At 47.7% G+C, this 22,444-nt stretch overlaps 1 protein-coding gene across 10 annotated transcripts in view; it reads right to left on the bottom strand.

The window, feature by feature from the left end:
- TACC2 (transforming acidic coiled-coil containing protein 2) overlaps positions 1-22,444 on the bottom strand; it is a 256,831-nt gene that overhangs the window by 60,989 nt on the left and 173,398 nt on the right. The gene's annotated exons all lie outside the window — the stretch shown is intronic.

The following is a 22,444-nucleotide window of genomic DNA, read 5'->3' as shown; positions in this document are numbered from 1 at the left end:
GCAATAATTTTTAATAAGGCAGACAGGGCAGGATGGTCAACCAGCTGTACCAACCGAATTAATCTATCAGTACAAGGCAATCAATGTGCTAATGGTATCCAATACCACACAGTGCGGTGTGTACAACCAAGCAGGAAAGAGGGAAACACGTAACCCCAGGTGTGGACAGACTGTGCTGGCCACGGAAACAGGACCCTGCCGAGCTCCTCGACTGTGTACTAGTTTGGCTTAAAAATGTTTTTTCAAGTACTTTCTTGGTCTCTAGAGTCCCACAGAGCACAGTCGGAAAACCTCTGCTCCACACAATGCTGAATTAAACACCTCCACAGCTGACACACCGTGTGAAAGAAGGGCTTGGAAATTGGCCCCAAAGCAAGAGTCAGGTAGCTGGAAAATGCAGACCCTAAGAGCCTACTTCCCTGTATTTGTGATCTGGTTTAAATATTTTCAGGTTTTTACTTCTATGAACTACGACAACAAAATATTTTAAGATCAGCATCCACACACATACATAATATACACATACACACATATATACACCCGTGTGTGAACCTGTGAGTATATCTCTAACTAAAACATAAGCATCTTATAATAAAGAGGTACTATAAATGTGGTTCCCAGTATATCATTAAATGGTTACATTTGCTCAAGTTTTACTGGAGATAATTCAAGGGCTTGGAATGATAAATTGCAAAGGCCATAAAATCTTGGAAGGTGGAAGAAAATTTAGAGATCATATCCTATTCCAACACACTTATCCCAGCTAAAGCCCAGAGAGCTAAAGTGGCTTGCCCAAGGTAACCAGCCCATTCATGACAGCTAGAGCTGGAAATTCCATAGAACCGGGCCTACCTTCATGGAGCACTGCCTCCAAACAAGAGCCTTTGCTCTAAATACAACACCCATCCTGGAAATCTAAAGTTTATATAACATTTGAATGTTACCTGATTATCAAGAAATAATTCCTTCTGGAACACTGCTTAAGGGGAAGAGGATACTTCCATATTCGAATCCAGGTCAATTCCTTAGAATTCCAGTTTGCAGCTCCCAACATGAAAGTGATCTGGGAACTGGAAGTAGGGTCTTGGGACCACTCCTCCGAGTGAAAGGACACAGTGCAGGCCAAAGACAGGGGCTTCCTTCTTCTGAGCTCCCCTCCTGCTCCCACCTCTTTTTCCCTTGAAGACCAAGCCCAGGTAAAAGCAACAGCTCTGGACAGAAGCCCTGGTCGGGGAAAGCCAGCCAGCATTGTCCAGGCTGAAAGATCAGCTGCCATCCCTGAAGAGAGAGGGAGACCTTCCAGAAACAAAACTGAGCCCTCAGCGACAGATCAGACAGTCTCATTCATCTCTTCATCTCGTGTAAGAGTTTGAGGACTCTGTGAGTAAATGGATATTTTTGAAACTGCTGCATGCTAGATTCTATTCAACAAAATATTCCGCTGAATGAGACCTTCAGATAGTCTTGCCAATAAAAGCTTTCCCCTCCCCAATCTGTGCACACACACACACCTCGCTGGCATAAAACAATATGATCAGACCAGTCATTTTTTTTAAGGGCTGACAAAATGATCTTTCACTTTAATTCATCCATCCTGCATATACAAAAGGAATTGCTCTGTTGTATCAATATTTAGGTAAATAAGAACATGATTTCAACACAAGCAAATGCCAAGACCCATCTTGGACGGTCAGGTGACTGAGAAGCAGCCAGCCAGGTACTGCCTTCCATGAACAAACACCAAGCTAGCTCTGGCAAGCCAGGCTGCTAGAATTTTCCAGGCTGACACCTACGGCTGCCTCGAGAAAAATCAAAGCAGATGACAACACATTTACCCCGAGATTCCCAGCCGGTCCTATTTTCAGAATCAAGTAGCTATCACTTTGTGACTATGCTGTGATGTTACCAGGGTTCCCGGGGTACTGGCCATCGCCATCCTGACCATCGCTAGGTTATAGCAGCAGCATGACCAAGAGGAAAGAGCACCGCAGATTGAGGAGTCCCACGCCTGGGTTATGGCCAGGTGTTAATTGAATACAGTTGCAAGAAACAGGAACCCAATTCTGAATTTAAACTAAAGCATGGTCAGGCACCGTGGCTCATGCCTGTAATCCCAGCACTTTGGGAGGCCAAGGCAGGAAGATCACCTGAGGTCAGGAGTTCAAGACCGGCCTGGCCAATATGGTGAAACCCATCTCTACTAAAAAAAAAAAAAAAAAAAATACAAAGATTAGCCAGGCGTGGTGGCGCATGCCTGTGGTCCCAGCTACTTGGGAGGCTGAGGCAAGAGAATTGTTGGAACCCGAGAAGCAAAGGTTGCAGCAACCCAAGATCGCACCACTGCACCCCAGCCTGGATGACAGGGCAAGACTCCGTATAAAAAAAAAAAAAAAATTAAATAAATAAACTAAAGCAAGAATGGGATTTACTGAAAACCCAAGGAGGCTAAGGAACCACATCTGAAGAGACAGGAATGAGGGCACTTCAGTCCTCCAACCATTTTCTGGATCTCAGCTCATGGTTTAACTTCCAGGGAGGGAGTATCTACTTAGCTCCTCTTGGGTCTCTTGGCTAGAAGAGGGTAGGGAACCTTAACAAAGGAGCAACCTGCTGAGACTCAACAGAATGGGGAGACAGACTTCCCCAAAAGGCAGGCAGGACGGGGAAGGGAGGGCAAGCAGGCCACAAACCACAGTCTACTACAGGATGCCTCCCAGCTCCCCTTGACAAGCACATGACCTTAGGCAAGACACCTGACCTCCCAGGCCCTGGGACTGTCACATAAATGCGGATATTAATGACCATAAGGATAATGCCTCCCCATTATTATTGCAGCTCTGACTCTGTCTTTGGCCTCCAAGCATTAGAAATTTGGGGAAATGAGGGCTGGGCGCAGCGGCTCACACCTATAATCCCAGCACTTTGGAAGGCCGAGGTGGAACGAATTACCTGAGATCAGGAGTTCCAGACCAGCCTGGCCAAGATGGAGAAACCCTGTCTCTACTAAAACTACAAAAATTAGCTGGGCGTGGTGGTATGCGCCTGTAATTCCAGCTACTCAGGAGGCTGAGGTACGAGAATCGCTTGAACCTGGGAGGCAGAGGTTGCAGTGAGCCAAGGTCATGCCACTGCACTTCAGCCTAGGCGACAGAGCGAGACTCTGTCTCAAAAAAAAAAAAAAGAAAAAAGAAAAAAGAAAAGAAATTTGGGGAAATGTAATTTTGCTAGCAAGCAAACCAAGTCCTCTATTTTACTTGGTCAAAGCTGCTGAGCTGGACAGGAAAGAGACCCTGGAGGCCAGCAACGAACTGTGACTGGTGCAAAGCCAGGCCACCTGTGGACACCAGAGTGTATCGAAGAAAGGGCGAGCTCCGGGTCGTGCTGAGAGCAACTTCATCCTCCCCTCAAGGGGCACACAACCAGATCCAGGGCCAGGGGACTGCTTCCAGAATGAAGGGGGCTCAGTGTGGCACTGCGCCCATGTGGGTGTGCATACATGTGTCTGCTGAAACTCACTCCCCTAACACAAACATACTTAGTTTTGAAATTGGCTTATTTGTGACAATACCAGGTTCCTCGCAAAAGAGAAGTGACCTTCTAGCGGCTGAGGGCCCACTGCAGGAAGCGCAGAGTGACACTAAGCCAGCCCCCACAACCCAGGCTCATGATTTCACCGATTTGTAACTGGATCCTGCTACGCCTTCCTGGAGAAAGGCCAGACTGAATCAAGTGTCAGGAGAAATAAAGAAAAAAGAGCCTCGGACCACCCTTTTAGTTTCCTTGCCTTCACATACAGATATCCCCAAAATCTCTTTGTAGCTAAACTCCTTGATTAACTTAAATTGGAATCTTAAAACTCAGGTTTGGCCGGGGGCGGTGGCACATGCCTGCAATCCCAGGACTTTGGGAGGCCAAGGTGGGCGGATCACTTGAGGCCAGGAGTTTGAGGCCGGCCTGGCCAACACGGTGAAACCCCGTCTCTACTAAAAATATAAAAATTAGCCAGGTGTGGTGGCGGGCGCCTGTAATTCCAGCTACTTGGGAGGCTGAGGCAGGAGAATTACTTAAACCCGGAGGCAGAGGTTGCAGTGAGCGGAGATCATGCCACTGCACCTCCAGCCTGGGTGACAGAGCAAGACTTTGTTTCAAAAATAAATAAATAAACAAACTCATTTTATCCCCCCAGAGACTGAGTCTTGCTCATCACCTAGACTTTAGTACAGTGGCACAGTCACAGCTCACTGTAACCTCAAACTCTTGGGCTCACGAGATCCTCCTGCCTCAGCCTCCCGAGTAAGCTGGGACCACAGCTGTGTGCCACTACACCCTGCTGGTCTCAAACGACCCTCCTGCCTCGGTCTCCCAAAATGCTGGGATTATAGGCATGAGCTACTAGGCCTGACCACTAAACTGAGATTCTTAAAAAATATAATAGAAACTGAGTTACTTGGCCAGCTGTGGTGGCTCACACCTGTAATCCCAGCACTTTGGGAGGAGGCCGAGTTGGGTAGATCACCTGAGGTCAGGAGTTTGAGACCAGCCAGGCCAACATGGCAAAACCCTGTCTCTACTAAAAATACAAAAATTAGCCAGGCGTGGTGGTGGGCACCTATAATCCCAGCTACTTGGGAGGCTGAGGCAGGAGAATAGTTTGCCCAGGAGGCTGAGGTTGAGGTGAGCCGAGATCACACCATTGCACTCTGGCCTGGGCAACAAGAGTGAAACTCCATCTCAAAAAAGGAAGAAAGGAAAATGAGTTACTTATGGATACTAATAAGAAAAGAATATAAAACTGAATTCAAAAGATGTAAGAAGGAGCTTTCAACAGGTTATCATTCAAGTTCTTGTATTTCCTCTAGACAGGAGAATTACAATAACACCCTACCTATTCACAAGCCACTTAACAAGCAAACGAGTACCCCCTTACCCATCTGAAACACAACCAGGACCCCAGAAAACACAAACATTTCTGTTCAACCAAGTCACGTGACACAGAGCTTGCACTAAAGGATCCTGTACATTACTCAATAAAAAAAGCTCCACCTGGTCTTCTCTGGCAACACACTTAGCCTTCTCTTACCGTCTGGTCTAATACGTTTGGTATCTGGTTTCAGAACCCAAATTAAATGAGAAGGGGCAGGGTAATGTTGGAGGCAGGCACATAGATAGCACTGATAAAGAGTATGGCCAGGTGCGGTGGCTCACACCTGTAATCCCAGGATTTTGGGAGGCTGAGGCGGGTGGACCACTAGAGGTCAGGAGTTCAAGACCAGCCTGGCCAACATGGAGAAACCCCATCTCTACTAAAAATACAAAAAGTAGCTGGGCATGGTGGCATGTCCCTGTAATCCCAGCTACTGAGGAGGCTGAGGCAGGAGAATCACTTGAATGAACCCAGGAGGCGGAGGCTGTAGTGAGCCAAGATCGCGCCATTGCACTCCAGCCTGGACAACAAGAGCAAAACTCAAAACTCCATCTCAAAAAAAAAAAAAGAAGAAAAAGAGTATGTGATAGGCCAGGCGCAGCGGCTCACTCCTGTAATCCCGGCACTTTGGGAGGCCAAGGCAGGAGGATTGCTTGAGCCCAGGAGTTGCAGATCAGCCTGAGCAACATGATGAGATCCCAGCTCTACCAAAAAAAAAAAAAAAAAAAGAATAAGTGACAGAGGAGACGGAAAAACCATAAAGAAGATGCAAGAACTCAAAGAGCAGTCAGCTCTGGCCAACCGCTAGAGCTTCCCCAAGCACCTGGCAGGGGACAGATCCCCCATCGCAATCACCCCTCAGTAACATAATGGCTGTTGACGAAGGTGAGTGGGATTGCATGTACAATCAGGATAACTCCCAGTTAGGTGATAAGTAGGAAAAAAAACCCAACAAATTAAGAAATGTATATATAATATGAACTTATTTCAGATAAAATAATTATATACAAACTTACACAAAGATACCTAAATACATATGTATATTCACGTACACAGATGTCTGTGTACAGACACACGCACATAAAAGCAACACATAGGTGCTGTTTATGTAAGTCAGAAAAAGATATTTAAACACGGGTACCAGAAACAAGGTTGCCTTGGTACACGGGAGGATGCAGGCCCCAACACGGCAGAGGTCAGCCACACTGCTGGGGACGCAGGGGCCTTCCCAGATGTGCTCAGCAAGTTCTTCCAAATCTCATCCAGTTCCTGGATACAATACACGGAACCCAGTTGGGATCCAGTTAGCTGGATTTTGTCCAGGGCAGCATGGATTAAGGGAAGGAGCCAACAAGGAGCTTGGAAGAAACAGAGGAGTGACAAAAATGTAGCTGTCCCCCTCTGCACTGGCCAGGGAAGACACACCCACCAGAGCAGCCCCACACCCCCAGGCTGTATTATCGGGGTGCCTCGGGGACCCCCTCCAAGTGCTCCCCCAGCCAGCAAGACACATCCATTCTGCATCGGAGGCTCATGTTCCACACTCACCAAGTGTCCTTCCAATTCCAAGTGTGGTTTCTCAGGCAGGTACCCAAGGACCAGGATGGGGGTGCCTCAGCCAGGGGCTGCAAAGTGTCAGGAATTGGAATAACCCCACGGCCACTCACCTCAGCTGACACGTTACAGTCCCTCAGAGCTTCCTCATGACTGATCTTTACAACAGGAGAGGCACGTGGGTATCATTCCCTGACTATTCACGGTTTCAGAAGGACCTATTTATTCCCCATCACCTGCGGGCACCTGGGCTGGTGAACCAGACAGATAAGCTCCCACTTTCAAGATGCTCAAGTCCTCCTGGGTTCTGAGGATAAGAACTTGGAGCCAAGTGGTTCAGCATCTTGCCTGAGGGCTCAGAACCACTCAGGGGCAAGGGCAGAGCCAAGACAAGCATACGTGTCTTCTGAGCCTCAGCCTGACCCAACTGCCCTCCCCGCTCACGGAGGCTCCTGTATGTGAACAGGCTGGAGTCCTCATTTGCAAGTCAGTCTCTAGTAGGTTTGGCAGCTGCAGTTTCCCAGAGCAGCCTCTCCTCCAGGGGAACGAATCAGCAGAGTTTCTGCATCTAGATCCATAGCAGCCCACGGGGGCAGCCAGCCAGGACCTCCACCCTATTCTTTTGGCCCTTTCGCTCATACAAACAAGGAGGGGGTGTCTCACATGTCCATGCCATGCCATCCCAGCTGCAAAGGCCTGAGATTCTTGGAACCCGCAGGGAGTGACATGGGAAGGCTGTCACATGGAGGTCCTCCCAGACCTCTACAGGAAAGTCAAGTCAACCCTGAATTCTGTTACTCTCATTACTCACATCCTGGGCAAAGGGCAACACCATCATAGGGCCAACGGGAGACTGAGAGGATGACTAATCTCAGGGTAGACTGTTGCAAACAGAAGGCCACAGGATTCAGAGCAAGAGCAGCTCTGGCCTTGGAATCCTGGCTCCTAAGCCCCCACCCCCTGTTGTTTTTTTTGTTTTTTGGGGTTTTTTTGAGACAGAGTCTCACTCTGTCACCCAGGCTGGAGTGCAGTGGCGCAATCTTGGCTCACTGCAACCTCTACCTCCCAGGTTCAAGTGATTCTCATCCCTCAGCCACCCGACTAGCTGGGATTACAGGCGCGTGCCACCAAGCCCATCTAACTTTTTGTATTTTTGGTAGAGATGGGGTTTCGCCATCTTGGCCAGGCTGGTCTCGAACTCCTGGCTTCAAGCGATCCACCCACCTTGGCCTCCGAAAGAGCCAGGATTACAGATATGAGCTTAGAAGCCACCATGCCCAACCTGGCTCCTAAGCTGTTTACGTCGAATGTATCTTCACCTACGTGTCTCTGTGTGTCTTTGAACCTGCCTCTGCCTCTACCTGCGCCTGAGTCTCTGCCTCTTGTATATCTACCTTTCTCCGCGCCATGCCCCCTCACGCTTCTCCCCGTCTAGTCAAAATGAAGAAAGACACATTTGGAAGCTGCCCTGCTGATGAGAATCCCGCTTGTTCCATCAATAATTAAAGCTCACGTGTTTTGACTTTATAACTCGTCATTTACAGTTTTGCCTTAAAAGCGGTACTTCAACACCTTGCAAATATGGGGAAAGGATTTGAAGGCTCTTAGTGCACAGGACAATCATGCCCCTGCATTCATCTCTTGGTAATGTTTCTCTCCGTGGAAACCCATTACTGAGTCCTGCTGAGAAGTCATTGTTTTTAACAAATACAGACACACCTTACATGCAGTTTGCAAACCAGTTGGCTAAATCCCAAGCAACTCAGAAATCGTGGTGAGCTGCTGGTGGAAGACAAGCAGGTGGAATTTTAATCAGGCATCACACCCTCCCTGCCATGGATAACATGCTCCTGAATGAGGCCTTCAGAGGCCTGAAGCTTTGCCTGATTCAGAGAGAACCTGTGTCCAGAGTAGGTTTCATGTTTGGTCTATTTCACTCATCCAAAAATTGATAGTTCTCAGGGTCCTGCCCAGAGTAGCTGCTCAACAAATACCTCCCACAGCGCTTCTCCCTAATCAAAAAGGCAAACTCTCCAGAGTTCTTTCCCTGCTCTGCTAAATATGGCAACCTGTGGTCTACTGTGTGTCTCAACGAGTCTCAATCATGATTTGGCACACAGAAATAAAGTGAGCAAACCCAGATGTGGGATGGAGAAGCTACAACAGCTTAGTAGAAAGCCTGAAAATCTAGAAAGTCTTAAAAGCTTATTTTCTACCGCAGTCTGCAAGCAGTGCAATAAAGCAGTACAATCACGAGGAAGGAAGACTTAAATCTTTTGTTCCTTTCTTCTAACCTCTTTACATGATAAAAAAAGAAAAAGAATAGCTGGTAAACAGCACACTAATTGTAGGGAATAAGTATTGTTCAATGCCTTGAAAATGTGCTTTTCCTGCTTCCGATGTTTTCACACTGTTCTCTCATACATAATGCAGCATACTCAACTCACTCTTTAACCCACTTATTAAAAATTCTGAAATGATAAAGTCTAAATTAAAGCACTTTCTTCACATATTAATATACGAATTACACGATTCTGACATCTTGTAGAAGAAAACAGCACCACAGCCATCAAATATGAGCATCAACTGATCTGGTTCCAAATTCATGAGAGGTGAGTAACTTTAGACAGGTTACTTAACATCACTGGACCTCAGTTTCTTTGTCTGTGCAATGGGCAATAGTAGGTAGTAGATGGGTTGCTTTCAGAGCTGAGTTTATATTTGTAAAGCACCTTGCACAATCCCAGGCACTCAGAAGATATTTACTGGCTCCAGTCCTCAAAGTGTTAAAATTCTACCACCAAAATTATTGCATCTTTCACCTTAACACAATAAAGAAACATAAAGCACGGCCATGCTCCCAGTAGCCAGGGGACAGCTGTACCAATGATTCATGAGTTTACAGAGCGATGCAAAAAGAATGTGATTTTCTTGCTCTTCCCACACATCCAACAATGCCCCCTCCAACATGCACACACAGACACATACTGCTAAAGTGGCTGTGGGCGAGGAATTGTAAAACTAAGCAATAAATTTCACGTGAATATTTACTGAATTAATTCACAGACACTCAAGAGAGAAACTGTAATCAGCCAAACAGAAGAAGGGCTGGCTGGCACTGTTTGTTCTAGGCTCTAGGATGCCTTAAAATTTCTCCCTCTTGGCCGGGCGCGGTGGCTCATGCCTGTAATCCCAGCACTTTGGGAGGCTGAGGTGGGTGGATCACCTGAGGTCAGGAGTTCAAGACCAGCCTGGGCAACATGGTGAAACCCTGTCTCTACTAAAAATATAAAAATTAGGTGGACGTGGGGGGCGTGTGCCTGTAATCCCAGCTGAGGCTGGAGAGGCTGAGGCAGGAGAATCGCTTGAGCCTGAGAGGCAGAGGTTTGCAGTGAGCCGAGACTGCGCCATTGCACTCCATCCAGCCTTGGCAACAGAGCGAGACTCCGTCTCAAAAAAAAAAAAAAAAAATTCTTCCTCTTGCACTCCCTGGGAAGTGAGGCTTCTCAAAGCTGAGACATGAAGAGTGAAAAAAGAGTCAGTCATTAGAACTCGGGGGAAGAGGCCGGGTGTGGTGGCTCACGCCTGTAATCCCAGCACTTTGGGACGCCGAGGCAGGTGGATCACGAGGTCGGGAGATCGACACCATCCTGGCTAACGTAGTGAAACCTCGTTTCTACCAAAAACACAAAAAAATTCGCCGGGCGTGGTGGTGGGCGCCTGTAGTCCCAGCTACTCAGGAAGCTGAGGCAGGAGAATGGCGTGAACCCGGGAGGCGGAGCTTGCAGTGAGCCAAAATCGCGCCACTGCACTCCAGCCTGGGCGACAAAGCCAGACTACGTCTCAAAAAAAAAAAAAAAAAAAAAAAAAAGAACTGAGGGGAAGAAAGTTTCAGGCAGGGAGAACAAAAAGATGAAGAGCCCTGAGGTGGGAAGGGGAAGCAGGGTGGCAGGTGCAAGGAATGGGCTTCAGGCCATTTAAGAAAACAAAGTGGACAAGGAGGAGAAAGTTTGCCAGGAAACCCAAGAAGCGGGTAACAATGACAATGACCTGGCCTCGCTGAGACCCATGAGGAGTCTGAAAGCCACTGAGGGTTACACGGGAAAAGGACTTGCCCTGAGTTGCTGTTTTTTTGGAGACACCGTCTCACTCTGTTGCCCAGGCTGGAGTGCAGTGGCGCAATTATGGCTCACTGCAGCCTCGACCTCTTGGGCTCAAGCGATCCCCTGAACCTCAGCCTCCTGAGTAACTGGGACCACGGATACACGCCACCACTCCCAGCTATATATTTTTTTTCATTTTTTGTAGAGATGGTGGCTCCCTATGTTGCCCAGGCTGGTCTCAAACTACGAACTCAAGTGATCCTCTCACCTCAGCCTCCCAAATAACTGGGACTACAGGTGTAAGCCACCACGTCTGCTAATTTTTTAAAAACATTTTTTGTAGAAACAAGGGCTCCCAAAGTTTCCCAGGCTGGTCTCAAACTTCTGGGCTCAAGTGATCCTCCTGCCTCAGCCTCCTAAAGTGTTGGGATTACAGGCATGAGCCCCCAGGCCTGGCCCCTGAGTTGTCTTTAGAAGGCCATTCTGACAGCTGTGACAACAGCAGCAGGAGCAGGAGTGGAAGAAGGGTATGGAGCTTGCTTGCCACCAAGGTGAGAAGTGGCTGGGTTTGTGTCACACGTAAAGGTAGGGGTTAAAGTGAAGGGCATCAAGGAAAGATCTGAGATCCCAGCATGTACGTCTGCAAAGTTTTGGCTAAAAAAAGCATTGCTTTTTACTTGCACTATAATTGATACCAAGAAGATAATAGCTTTTTCTTAATTCCAAGAGCTTCTGAATCCTTTATATACTGGGTGATTGAAGAGTAACAAAAATGTCAGAGCCATAATCAGTGGTTTAAACACGACAAGGCAGAGAAGTAATCTCAGATTTCAATTACATATCAGAGCTCTAATGAGCAGATACAATTTCCCACATCACATAAGCATCACGGTCTCAAGGTTAAGAGTTTAAATAGATGCTCAGACCTGACCTTCTTGCCAACGAACTACTCAATTTCATGATAAAAGAAACAGGATAAGGTATTGAAACTGACAGCAGTCACCTGGCTTTTCCCCTTCATCATGACTTTCAGCCCTGACTTATAAACATGCTTCAGCGTTTTGTTACTTTCATGGCAAGGTGTTAAAGAGCAGCTCTGTGCTTTGTTTTCTCAAAGGCTCCAAGTTTTCCATTATCTCAATGTTCCTGCTACTTAAAAGTCATGCTTCTGGTTTCACTTGGGATTTTAATGTAAGTTGCATTAAAAAAAAAAGTAGGGGTTTATCCTGTGTTTTGTTTTGTTGAGGCAGGGTCTCACTCTGCCCAGCCTGGAGTGCAGTGGCCTGATCACCACTCCCTGCAGCCTCAAACTTTAAGGCTCAGGTGATCCTCCCACCTCAGCCTCTGAGTAGCTGGGACTACAGGCGCACACCCCTATGGCTAATTTTTTGTAATTTTAGTAGAGACGAGGTTTCACCATGTTGGCCACACTGGTCCTGAATTCCTGGCCTTAAGTGATCCACCTGCCTTGGCCTCTCAAAGTGCTGGGATCACAGGTGTGAGCCACTGCGCCTGACCCTGTATCCTGTTTTCTTAACTCAGCACAGGATGCGCTGATCAAACATCAGAAATAACGAAGAACTGGCAGGGTGCGGTGGCTCATGCCTGTAATCCCAGCATTTTGGGAGGCCGAGGAGGGCGGATCACCTGAGGTTGGGAGTTTGAGAGCAGCCTGACCAACATGGGGAAACCTTGCCTCTACTAAAAATACAAAAATTAGCCATGCGTGGTGGTGTGTGCCTGTGATCCCAGATACTAGGGAGGCTGAAGCAGGAGAATCGCTTGGACCTGGGAGGTGGAGGTTGCAGTGAACCGAGATCGTGACACTGCACTCCAGCCTGGGCGACAAGAGCAAGACTCCGTCTCAAAAAAAAAAAGAAAAGAAAAGAAAAAAACCCTTATAAAAGAGGCCGTACAGAGATCCCTCACTCCTGCCGCCATGCAAACACACAGCAAGAAGGTGCTATGAGCCAGAAAGCAGGCTCTCGCCATAAGTCAAAACTAACTTCATCTAAGACTTCCCAGCCTCCAAAACTGTTAGAAATAAATTTATGTTATTTATAAGCCACTCAATTTATGGGATTTTGTTGTAGCAGCCCAAAAAGTCTAAGATATCCAGAGGTGAGCTCAGCCATCCTATCATTGTATATTAAATATTGTCCATCTTCGATCTTGACAGACTTGCTTCCTGACACCTGAACCCAGGGTAAACACAGGGTTCAGGGGCCTCTCAGAGGCATGAAATGCTGCTCCTTCACCTCCTCAGTGAATCTGGGGCATGTTGTTCTACCCAGGATCTGGAGCTTCTAGCAGGGACCATGGCAGTTCTGGAAGGGCCATTCCCAAGTTTTGCCCCTGTACACCTCTGAAATCCACACTCCCAATTCTTTGTGCGACAGAATAATCCTGTTTGTTTGTGATCACAGATCACAGACCCAGAGGCTTGGGCCTTATCTCCTCCCCAGCTTCATTCTCCTGCTGCTCAGAAAACCTTTCACCTCTGGGCCATCCACTCCCTGGGCCATCATTTTATTATTTTAGAGACAGGTCTCACTATGTTGCCCAGGCTGGAATGCAGTGGCTATTATTCACAGGTGCAATCATTGTGCCCTGTAGCCTTGAACTCCTCGGCTCAAGGGACCCTCCTGCCTCAGCCTCCCAAGCAGCTGGGATTATAGGTTCGTGCCATCATCCCTGCAACTCCGTCCTCCCATCATTATAATTTTTAAAAGGCCCTGTGCACAAACATCTCACTGTTTTTCAAACTGCATCTTCCAAATACAGTTGACTTTCTCTCTGTTCCAGCCTCCCTCCACTGCTCCTTCCAAAATGAGAATGCTTTATCTGAAATTCTTAAATTCCTACTGCTCTCCTTTTCCTTCTTGGGGCTCGGGACATACCACCCCAAAATGCAACTGTAGGAGGCCAGAATATACCACCCCAAACTATACTTGTCATATTTGGGGCTGGTTATTCTGAGAAACTGCAGACACAGGAGTAGCTCTGAAAAGCTGCCCTTTTGTAAAACACAATGATATCCATCAAGAAAATCTACATTAGTAAAGTATCTCTATCAGGACAGGGGCTGCTCCAGGCAACTGTGACGAACCAAGAGATTTTATGGGCATAACAAGACCACATTTACTCACCCTACACTTCCTCCCCTCACTCTTCCATAACTTGTCTCCACCACCCACCAGAAGCCCCAGGCCCCTATTGCTTTCTGTGGCTCAGGGGGCTATATAAGCTTCCCTCTTCGGCCCCTTCTTTTGAGTCTCATATTTTGTGGGACTCCCAGGCATAGACACATAATTACTGTGTTTTTTCTCCTGTTAATCTATTTTATGTCCATTTAATTTGTAGCCCAGCCAAAGAACCTAGGTGGGTGGAGGAAGTCAGTTTTCCATCTCCTACATTTGCTGACTTGCTGTGACTAATCTCATTCAAATTCTGGCTTTCTAGGGCCACATCAGGCCTTTCAGCAGCTTGAATCTGCATGGTTATCTACAAGGCCACACATTTTACAGAGAAAAAAGAATCTATTTTTGTCTACACATACAGTGGGATACTAAGTAAAATGATGTGACTCTTGATGAGCTGTGAGCACCGGCATGAGTCCCCTAGTCCCTCACAGAACAAGAGCCAGCCTATTCCCAACAACTCCCCTGTGGGAGCCTCTGATGCACAAAATCACTGTCCAGCCGAGGGCGTAAGAGTCAAAGTTCTTTATTGATCAGGGAGGACCTGAAGGGAGAATTTCAGGAATGCCAATTTCCAAACAATCCTAAATGACAAAGCCAGCCTCTTACTTCTAAGAATAAGGACCCATCTATTAAAAGAGCCAGACCTCTGAGTTTACAAATGTGAAAACTCAGAATGAAAGTCATCTTGAGTGGCACCCAGTCTTCATCTGCAGCCACCATTCTGCTACTTTGGCCTTTTCTATCTTAAAACTGGACTACTCCAATTTCATCTTCATATATATATATATTTTTTTTTTTTTTTTGAGACAAGGTTTTGCTCTGTTGTTCAGGTTAGAGTGCAGTGGTGCAAACATGACTCACTGCAGCCTCAACTCCTGGGTTCAAGCGATCCTCCGACCTCAGCCTCCCAAGCAGCTGGGACTATAGCCGTGCACCACCGCAGCACCCAGCTAATTTTTGTACTTTTTGAAACAGGGTTTTGCCATGTTGCCATGCTGGCCATGTTGTACAGGCTGGTCTCTAACTCCTGAGCTCAAGCAATCCGCCTGCCTCAGCCTCCTGAAGTGCTGGGATTACAAGCGTTGAGCTATTGTACTCGGCCCATCTTCTAATATTTTTGACCAATCAAATATTATCTCTGGATAGTGAGAAGATATTTCCCTGGGTCCCTGAGTTGTAGACAATTCAGACAGTCTCCAGGAAAGTCTGTACCTGGTCACCCCTACACCTTCGGTTCCTTTCCTCTCACAGGCATTTAAGCTCTGAATTTTTGAAAGCGTAGTCACATTTGAAGAAGTGGAAGAAAAACAGTATCCAGAAAAATAAAAATTCACATAATTCTGAGCCTACAACGAGAAATGCAATATGTGAACCCAAGGATTGAGCACAAAGAACAGAAACTGCATTCTGGACAGAACGGGGTCTGGGCAGGCTTGTTTCTGAGGGTTAGCACGGGAATGAAGGGGTTTCCTTGTTGTTACAAACAGTTCAGGAGTGATAACTAATGTATCCTTTCCCATATTAACCAATGTATCCTTTCCCACATTAACTAATGTATCCTTTTCCACAATGCATCAGTGTTTCAGTGTTTTTCTTCACCAAGAATTAGGCTGTATTTAAAATACAAAACCAGGCCAGGTGCAGTGACTCATGCCTGTAATCCCAGCACTTTGGGAGGCCAAGGCAGGAGAACTGCTTGACCTCTGGAGTTAGAGACCAGCCTGGGCAACATGGCAGAAACCCCATCTCTACAAAAAATACAAAAATTAGCCAGGGGTGTCCCAGCTACTAGGGAGGCTGAGATGGGAGGATCATGTGAGCCTGGGGAGGTTGAAGCAGCAGTGAGCCATGACTGTGCCACTGCACTCCAGCCTGGGCAACAGAATAAGACCCTATCTCAAAATAAGTAAATAAAATTTAAAAATAAATGAAACCCACAGTGATCTCCTTTTCATGGGGAATCTAAAATAAAGCCAAACTCATAGAAGCAGAGAGGAGAATGCTGTTTACCACAGGCTGGAACATGGGGGAGAGATGTTGGCCAAAGGCACAAAATTTCAGTCAGCTAAGAGAAATTAGTTCAACTACTAGTTAGTTCAACAGTTAGATCTATTGTACAACTTAGTGACTATATCTAGTCAATAACAATGTGCTATATACTTGAAAATTGCTAAGAGAGTAGATTTTAAGTGTATTCTACACACACAAAAAGTAGGGGAGGTAATACATTAATTAGCTTGATTTAGCCATTCTACAATGGAATTTTTGTCAATTAAAAGAAAAAAACAGGAGCATAGTGTTTCACGAACGTTTTATGCACCAATTCTTCTCCTGGTTCCCTAAACACTTTATGCATTCTCTTTCTTACCTACAGAATTCTTTAGCAACAGAGAGGGAGATGGTGGGGGTTAATTCCATTTCACCGACATCATAAATGAGGCCCTGAATGCCAGTCTTCTCAAGCCCATGGAGTGAGTGTGCACTGTCATGTGCCCAGAAACCTAGGGCAGGTCTGCGCTGAGCCAGTGCTATTGCCCGCTAGCTATTTTTCTGGGAGGTATTGCCAAAGCATTGCACTGTTCTTAACAGCAGAGATCGCTGGCTAAGGCTGATCTGGGCAGGCTCTATCTTGGGAGTGCTGGCTGAGTTTACCAGGCACACCCTCAGCCTCCAGGCCACCTGTCTTGTTGGTCCAGGTAAAATATGCAGGTCACAGATATGGACTGATAGTCGCACCCACTGGAAAAACAGAGGAAACGGAGAAACTACAATCAGGACAAAGAACCCTTGGACAGTCCACCGAGCCCTGTGGCACGACCAGGACAACAGGGACAGTCCCGTCCCACAAAGGGAGAGAGGAGGCGGGCAGAAGAGCTCCGCTGGCCGCAGCCTAGGCTTGGCTTGGCTCAGCCCAGCCCAGCCTAGCCCACTTCCCGGTCTATGGGAGCAGGTGGCTGCTGGCCCCAGGTCATGGAGCCTGGAACGTGCACGGGGCTGGAGGGTAAGAGCTGTACCCCCAGACAGGGGCTGGCCTTCATGGTGTGTGCTCCATAGCAGGCTCAGCCATGCTCTTCCCTTATCTGTTACCAGAAAGGCTGGGCAGGAAGGACATGAAGAAGGAAGACCTCTGGCTCCTGAAGTCCTGCTTCCCCTCATCTCACAGGGCAGGCAAAGGACCACCTTCCACAGACATGCTTTCCCTTCTTGCCTGGTGCTCTTCCCCACTGACCCCAGGGCCATCAGCAGCAGGGCTCCTGGGAACACAGTGCCACATATGACCACACTCCTCTAGCCCCTTGCCTCTCCTGTGTCTCGTGTCACTTTTCTTAGGCTGTGCCCTGGCCTGTAAAGATGCTCGCGACAAGTGCCAGACCTGGAAGTTGCCCACGAGCAGGTTGCCTCCCACAGCCTCCGCAGTTAGGGCAGGAAACTGATCTGAGCTGTTAAGGGGCATTCGTGGACCAAGCCAAAGCCCAGGGCATGGAGCCCAGCTCTCTTTTCAGACCCCGGCCTGGCTCTGGGTCACCGAGGCTGGGGCACAAACTTCCCTAGCAGCTGGAAGCCAGTATGTCTGCCAAGGAGGTTGCAGAGAGGATGAGGCAGCCCCAGGAAGCCACAAGAGTAAGTCAGCTGTTCTAGATCAAAGGTGATTCTAAAACCCAAAAACTCTGATGCTTCGGGCTTTTTGGGGTTTTCTGGGGTGAGGAGGGCACATTTTTCTAAAGCCATCCTAGCAATTACCCTTGTAGGAATCCCACCTGTCAGGCACAGGAGATATATGCCCTCTTTTCTCTAAGTCAGTTTGAACTGGTTTTTTTCTACTTGCAACCAAAGATACCCAAGCTGAGGCCACAGGCAAAGCCTGTCTGAGGATGTTCTGGGTACAGCTCTGCCCAGAAACACCTCTTTAGGCCCCAGGCTCCTGGTCACAAGCCTTCGCCTGCTCACACAAACTCCGCTAGTCACGGGTTTGGGGGTCCAAACTCAGCGCTCTCACACACAGGCCAGAATGCCAAAGGGATGGCCTGCCCCTCACCCCCTGCCCTCCCCGGCTGCTCTCGCTCACCCTCTGTGCACTCCTGGCTGTTCCTCCTCCCACAACAGCCTGGTGCTGTAGAGGGATGCTCCTCACTCCCCCAGCAGCCCTGCGCCCCAGGACGGCATCTTAGGGCCATTCATGAAAGGCAATGGGCAGTCACAGGATCCTCTTCTCAAAGAGGCTCAGCTGGGAAGTTCCATGCAGGATCTAAATGTGCCCAGATGTTTTCCCTAAAGTAAAGCTAATAAAGCCAAACTCTCCCGCCTTCTTCCTGGAGGGAAAATACTTCCAGACCACTGTAGGCACCTCCCTTTAATGCAGAACAATGAACAATGTGCAGCTTCCACCAGGGGCCTGGATAAGTGGCGCAGAGGAGTCACCGTGAGAGGCTGGAGCCCATTGGATGTGGGCTGCTTCTCAAGTACAGAGACCCAGATCTGAGCCCCATGAAGGAGGGTGCTGGCACAGGACTGCTGCAGCAAACTCAGCTCCTCCTGGGTGGGCAGCAACAACAGGCTGTGCCCTCCCCTGCCTGATTCTCTCACCCAGCAGTAGACGGAAAGCAGCCCAGGTATTTTCTAAATGTCAAGCTTCAACCTAGACCAATAGCCTGCTGTAACCACGAGTCAAAACATAAAATTAAGGCCCCAGGAGTCATGCGTCATATCCCTGCAGCCTTGAGTACAATCTAGCTCATCTCTAGGGCTCTACATTCAGGCTTGGATGGTTTTAACTCAGGCCAGTCTCAACAGGTGTCAGGTACGGAGAGCCCATATGTTTGTCCAACCACCTCTGGGCTTGCTGGTCCTCAGGAGGAGTCAGCTTTCTCTGAAGATGGCTACAGCTATTTTCCACGGGCTGAACACAGTAAACACCCACCTTCCTTGGAACTGACCTCTAGAACATCCCTAAGGAGATGTATGGAGACAGAAAAGAAAAAAATACTTCAGAGCAAAGACCCAAGGCTAAGACTCATGGAAGGGCCTGGCCAAGGGCCCAAGGAGGCTCATTTTTATTCCCAAATTAACCATCCATTGCATTTCCTCATGGGAGAAAGAATTTGCAATCTAAGCTGTTTCACCACGTGGGAAGAGGCCTCTGATTTGAGTTTACCAAATGATACATCCACCTACAAACATTTCCTTTTAGCACATTGAAAGTTCAAGGGAAAAGATTAAAATGACTACCTGACTTATTTTGAATAATGACTAGCCGGAAAGGCCTAAGTCATATTTCACAAATGAAGTGCTGGGGGATTTAAACCCTCTGTTATTTCTAAAATCCTGATGTTTCCAGTTCTAACATCCGCAGACTCTGGAACTCCACAAACATCTTGGAGTAAGTGAAGCTGGAATGTTGATGGTAAACTTGGCCCAGCAGTTGGCCTGAGTTCTCGGCCCCATAAGGACACAGAGCCACCGTGACCGCCTGTCAGCAGGGCTCTGGGAAACCCTGAGCAGAGGGGCCACCCCACCCTGCCTCCACCCCGCTACCTCGGCCCCCACTGCTCTGCCCAGAGCCCAAGGCTTCTGTTTTAGGCAAGAAGAGCTGCATCCATCTACTTCCATTTAAGGAGAAAGCAGAGGAAAAGGCAAAAGCAGAAACTCAGAGGAAACAAGTCCTTCTGAATAAAGAGGCAGACAGGTACAAAACCTGCAGGGAGACCCACCACTCCCACCGGATTTATTGCACAGCTACGGGGTGCACTGTACAAAAGACCCACCTTCCTTTGTAAAAGACCCGCTGCTTTCCTTTGTAAGGGCTAAGAATGCAGGAACAAAGGTAATCTATTGCTCATCACCCCTAATCTACTGCTCACGGCCACACGCCAGCCCCCTCACAAGCCCTGCAGCACTTGCAGCAGACTCCTGGTCTACCCAGCCAGCAACTTCCTTGGGTGGAAGGAGATAAAGACAGGAAAAAAGAGACCAGCCAAGGCACAGAGCAGAAGATGCCTGCTGAGGGGAGTGGATGGAGCGTGCTAAGTCTCTGAGGTTGGACAGTGTTGTGTGTTCAAAGAACTGACAGGCGACCAGAGTCCTGGTGAACATCAGGCGAGGGGAGGAGCGGCGGGAGCCAGGAGGCAGGGCCTGGAGGTGCTAGCAAGGGATTTGGATTTTAGACTAAAAGCAATGGGAAGCAGATACAGGTTTTAACCATGGAAGTCCAATGACACGGACTGTTCTAGAAAGAAGAGAGGTGAGGGAAAAGTGAAGATAAGACTTGATTATCATGGTCAGGCACAGTGGCTCACGCCTGTGATCCCAGCACTTTGGGAGGCTGAGGCAGGCATATCATTTGAGGTCAAGAGTTCGAGACCAGCCTGGCCAACATGGTGAAACCCCATCTCTACTAAAAATACAAAATTAAAACCCTGTCTCTATTAAAAATACAAAAATTAGCTGGGCACAGTGGTGTGCACCTGTATTTCCAGCTACTTGGGAGGCTGAGGCAGGAGAATCGCTTGAACCCAGGAGACGGAGGCTGCAGTGTGGCCGAGATCATGCCACTTCACTCCAGCCTGGGGGACAGAGTGAGACTCCATCTCAAAAAAAAAAAAAAAAAAAAAAAAGACTTGATCATCAGGTTTCTGGTTTGAGCACCTGGGTGAATAAGGTGCCAGGTGTTGAGATGAGGAAGATGGGGGTGGGGCTGGGTTCGTTTGAATGTACATTTGTTTTTGTTTTTGAGAGGAAGATGGTCATCAGAGTTCTACGCTGGACATGTTGAGCCTGAGCTATCCAGGAGAAATCCAAGAGGGGATATGAAGTAAACAACTGAATTAAGGCCGGGCACAGTGGCTCATTCCTGTAATCCTAGCACTTTGGGAGGCCAAGGCGGGAGGATCACTTGAGCCCAGGAGTTCAAGACCAGCTTGGGCAATATAGGGAGGCCCTGTCTCTACAAAAAATTTAAAAATTAGCCAGGCATGGTGGCGTGCACCTGTATTCCCAGCTACTTGGGAGGCTGAGGCAGGAGGATCACTTGAGCCTGGGAGGTGAAGGCTGTAGTGAGCCATGATTGTGCCACTGTACTCCAGTCTGTGTGATAGAGCGAGACCCTGTCTCAAAAAAAAAAGGAAAATTACAGTGCTCAGATGAGAGGAAAGGCTATAAATTGGGGCATTATCAGCACATGAGCATAAATGAGATGTCTTAGAGAGAGAGAGAGAGAACAGAAGACAAAGATGGCCCAGGCCAAAGGGGACATAAGTCTGAGCACTGTACCAATCATCCGTATAACCAGGAATCAGCAAACTACAACCTGCAGCCTGTTTTTATAACTAAAACTCTACTGGAACATGGATTTACATGTTGTCTCTGGCTGCTTTCGAACTGTAACAGCAGAGATGTTGCACAAAGACGGAATGGCCCAGAAAGCCTAAAATATGTACTATGAGGTCTTTTACAGAAAGTTTACTGATCCCTTAATTGAAACCATCCAGAGGACTCAGTTTCCTTATCTATAGAAGTCACCCACCTTGCAGGATTAAGGGATATAATTATTTCTATAATGAAAAAAACCTAGCACACAGACACGGCACACAAGAGTTTCTGCTGAATCTGAGCCTGCTCAGCAGGCTTTTCACTCCTGGATTCAACACTGCAGCATCCAGCTCTGTTTCCATATTTGGCAATGGCGTTTAAACAGCACACACCTGCACTCCAGAAACAACTGCTAAAGTGAATTTGTAAATATAAACAGAAATGTCATCTGAGCTACTGCTTCCAACACAGGATAGATGTGTGTGAGCAGTTCTGACTCAGTCAGTTCTTTGTGGCCAACCAGTCTCCCCTAAACCCCTGTCCAAACCGAAACAAAAGCATCAGTCCATGAACAATTGGTTTTCACAGAACAATTGCTTACAATGCCTAAGTCCTCACCATTAATCTTAAAGGGAAGAAACAGAATTGTTCAGCATCGCTTGCTTACCCCAGAACACTGCCCCAGCTTGGGTAATCCATTTGGCAAGAACAGCCAATCATGTTTCAGAATAAAGTTGTTTCCTAGGCAACCAAAAATCTAGCCACAGAAACAGGCTGTAGACAGTGAAAAGAAACATAGGGAGGGGAATGGGAGGGTCGATGGAAGAGCAACGCAGAATCCACTGACCTTGATCTGATGTTCACCTGCAGTGCCACACTCAATCAGTATTCAAGTCCTAGCTGTTCACCCCATCCTCGACAAGGTACCCTGTCCCAGGGCCCTAGCATGGCATGGCCCCTTGGATGATTGGTAGCTACCTGGAGGACCTCGGAATATATTTGCCTTCAGCCCACTTAAGAGAACACCTCCAGGCAAGTCCCACAGAGAAGACAGTAAAGGCCCAGAACCCTTATGAACATGGGCACAGGGCCACGCTGGTGATATCTAGGAATAATGGCAGGGAAAAATGCACCCAAGCTTCCTTTGGGAATCAATCTCCCCCTCCCCACTCTACAGATAATGTTGCAGCTTATTCTATTTTAGGGGAGAAAAAACTCTATTGTGTCCAACAGTAATACCCAAAGTAAAATCTCCCTCCAGGAACTCAGAAACTGGCTGCAACTCACATTAGGAATGCTGTCATTTAAGCTACAGCATTTAGCCAAGGGTTGCCCCAAGAAACAAAGCCTTGAAA

The sequence above is a fragment of the Pongo pygmaeus genome, chromosome 8 (genome assembly GCF_028885625.2).
Source record: "Pongo pygmaeus isolate AG05252 chromosome 8, NHGRI_mPonPyg2-v2.0_pri, whole genome shotgun sequence".
NCBI lineage: Eukaryota > Metazoa > Chordata > Mammalia > Primates > Hominidae > Pongo > Pongo pygmaeus.
Note: the sequence above shows the minus strand (reverse complement) of the source record. Positions and strands in the feature narration are given on the sequence as shown.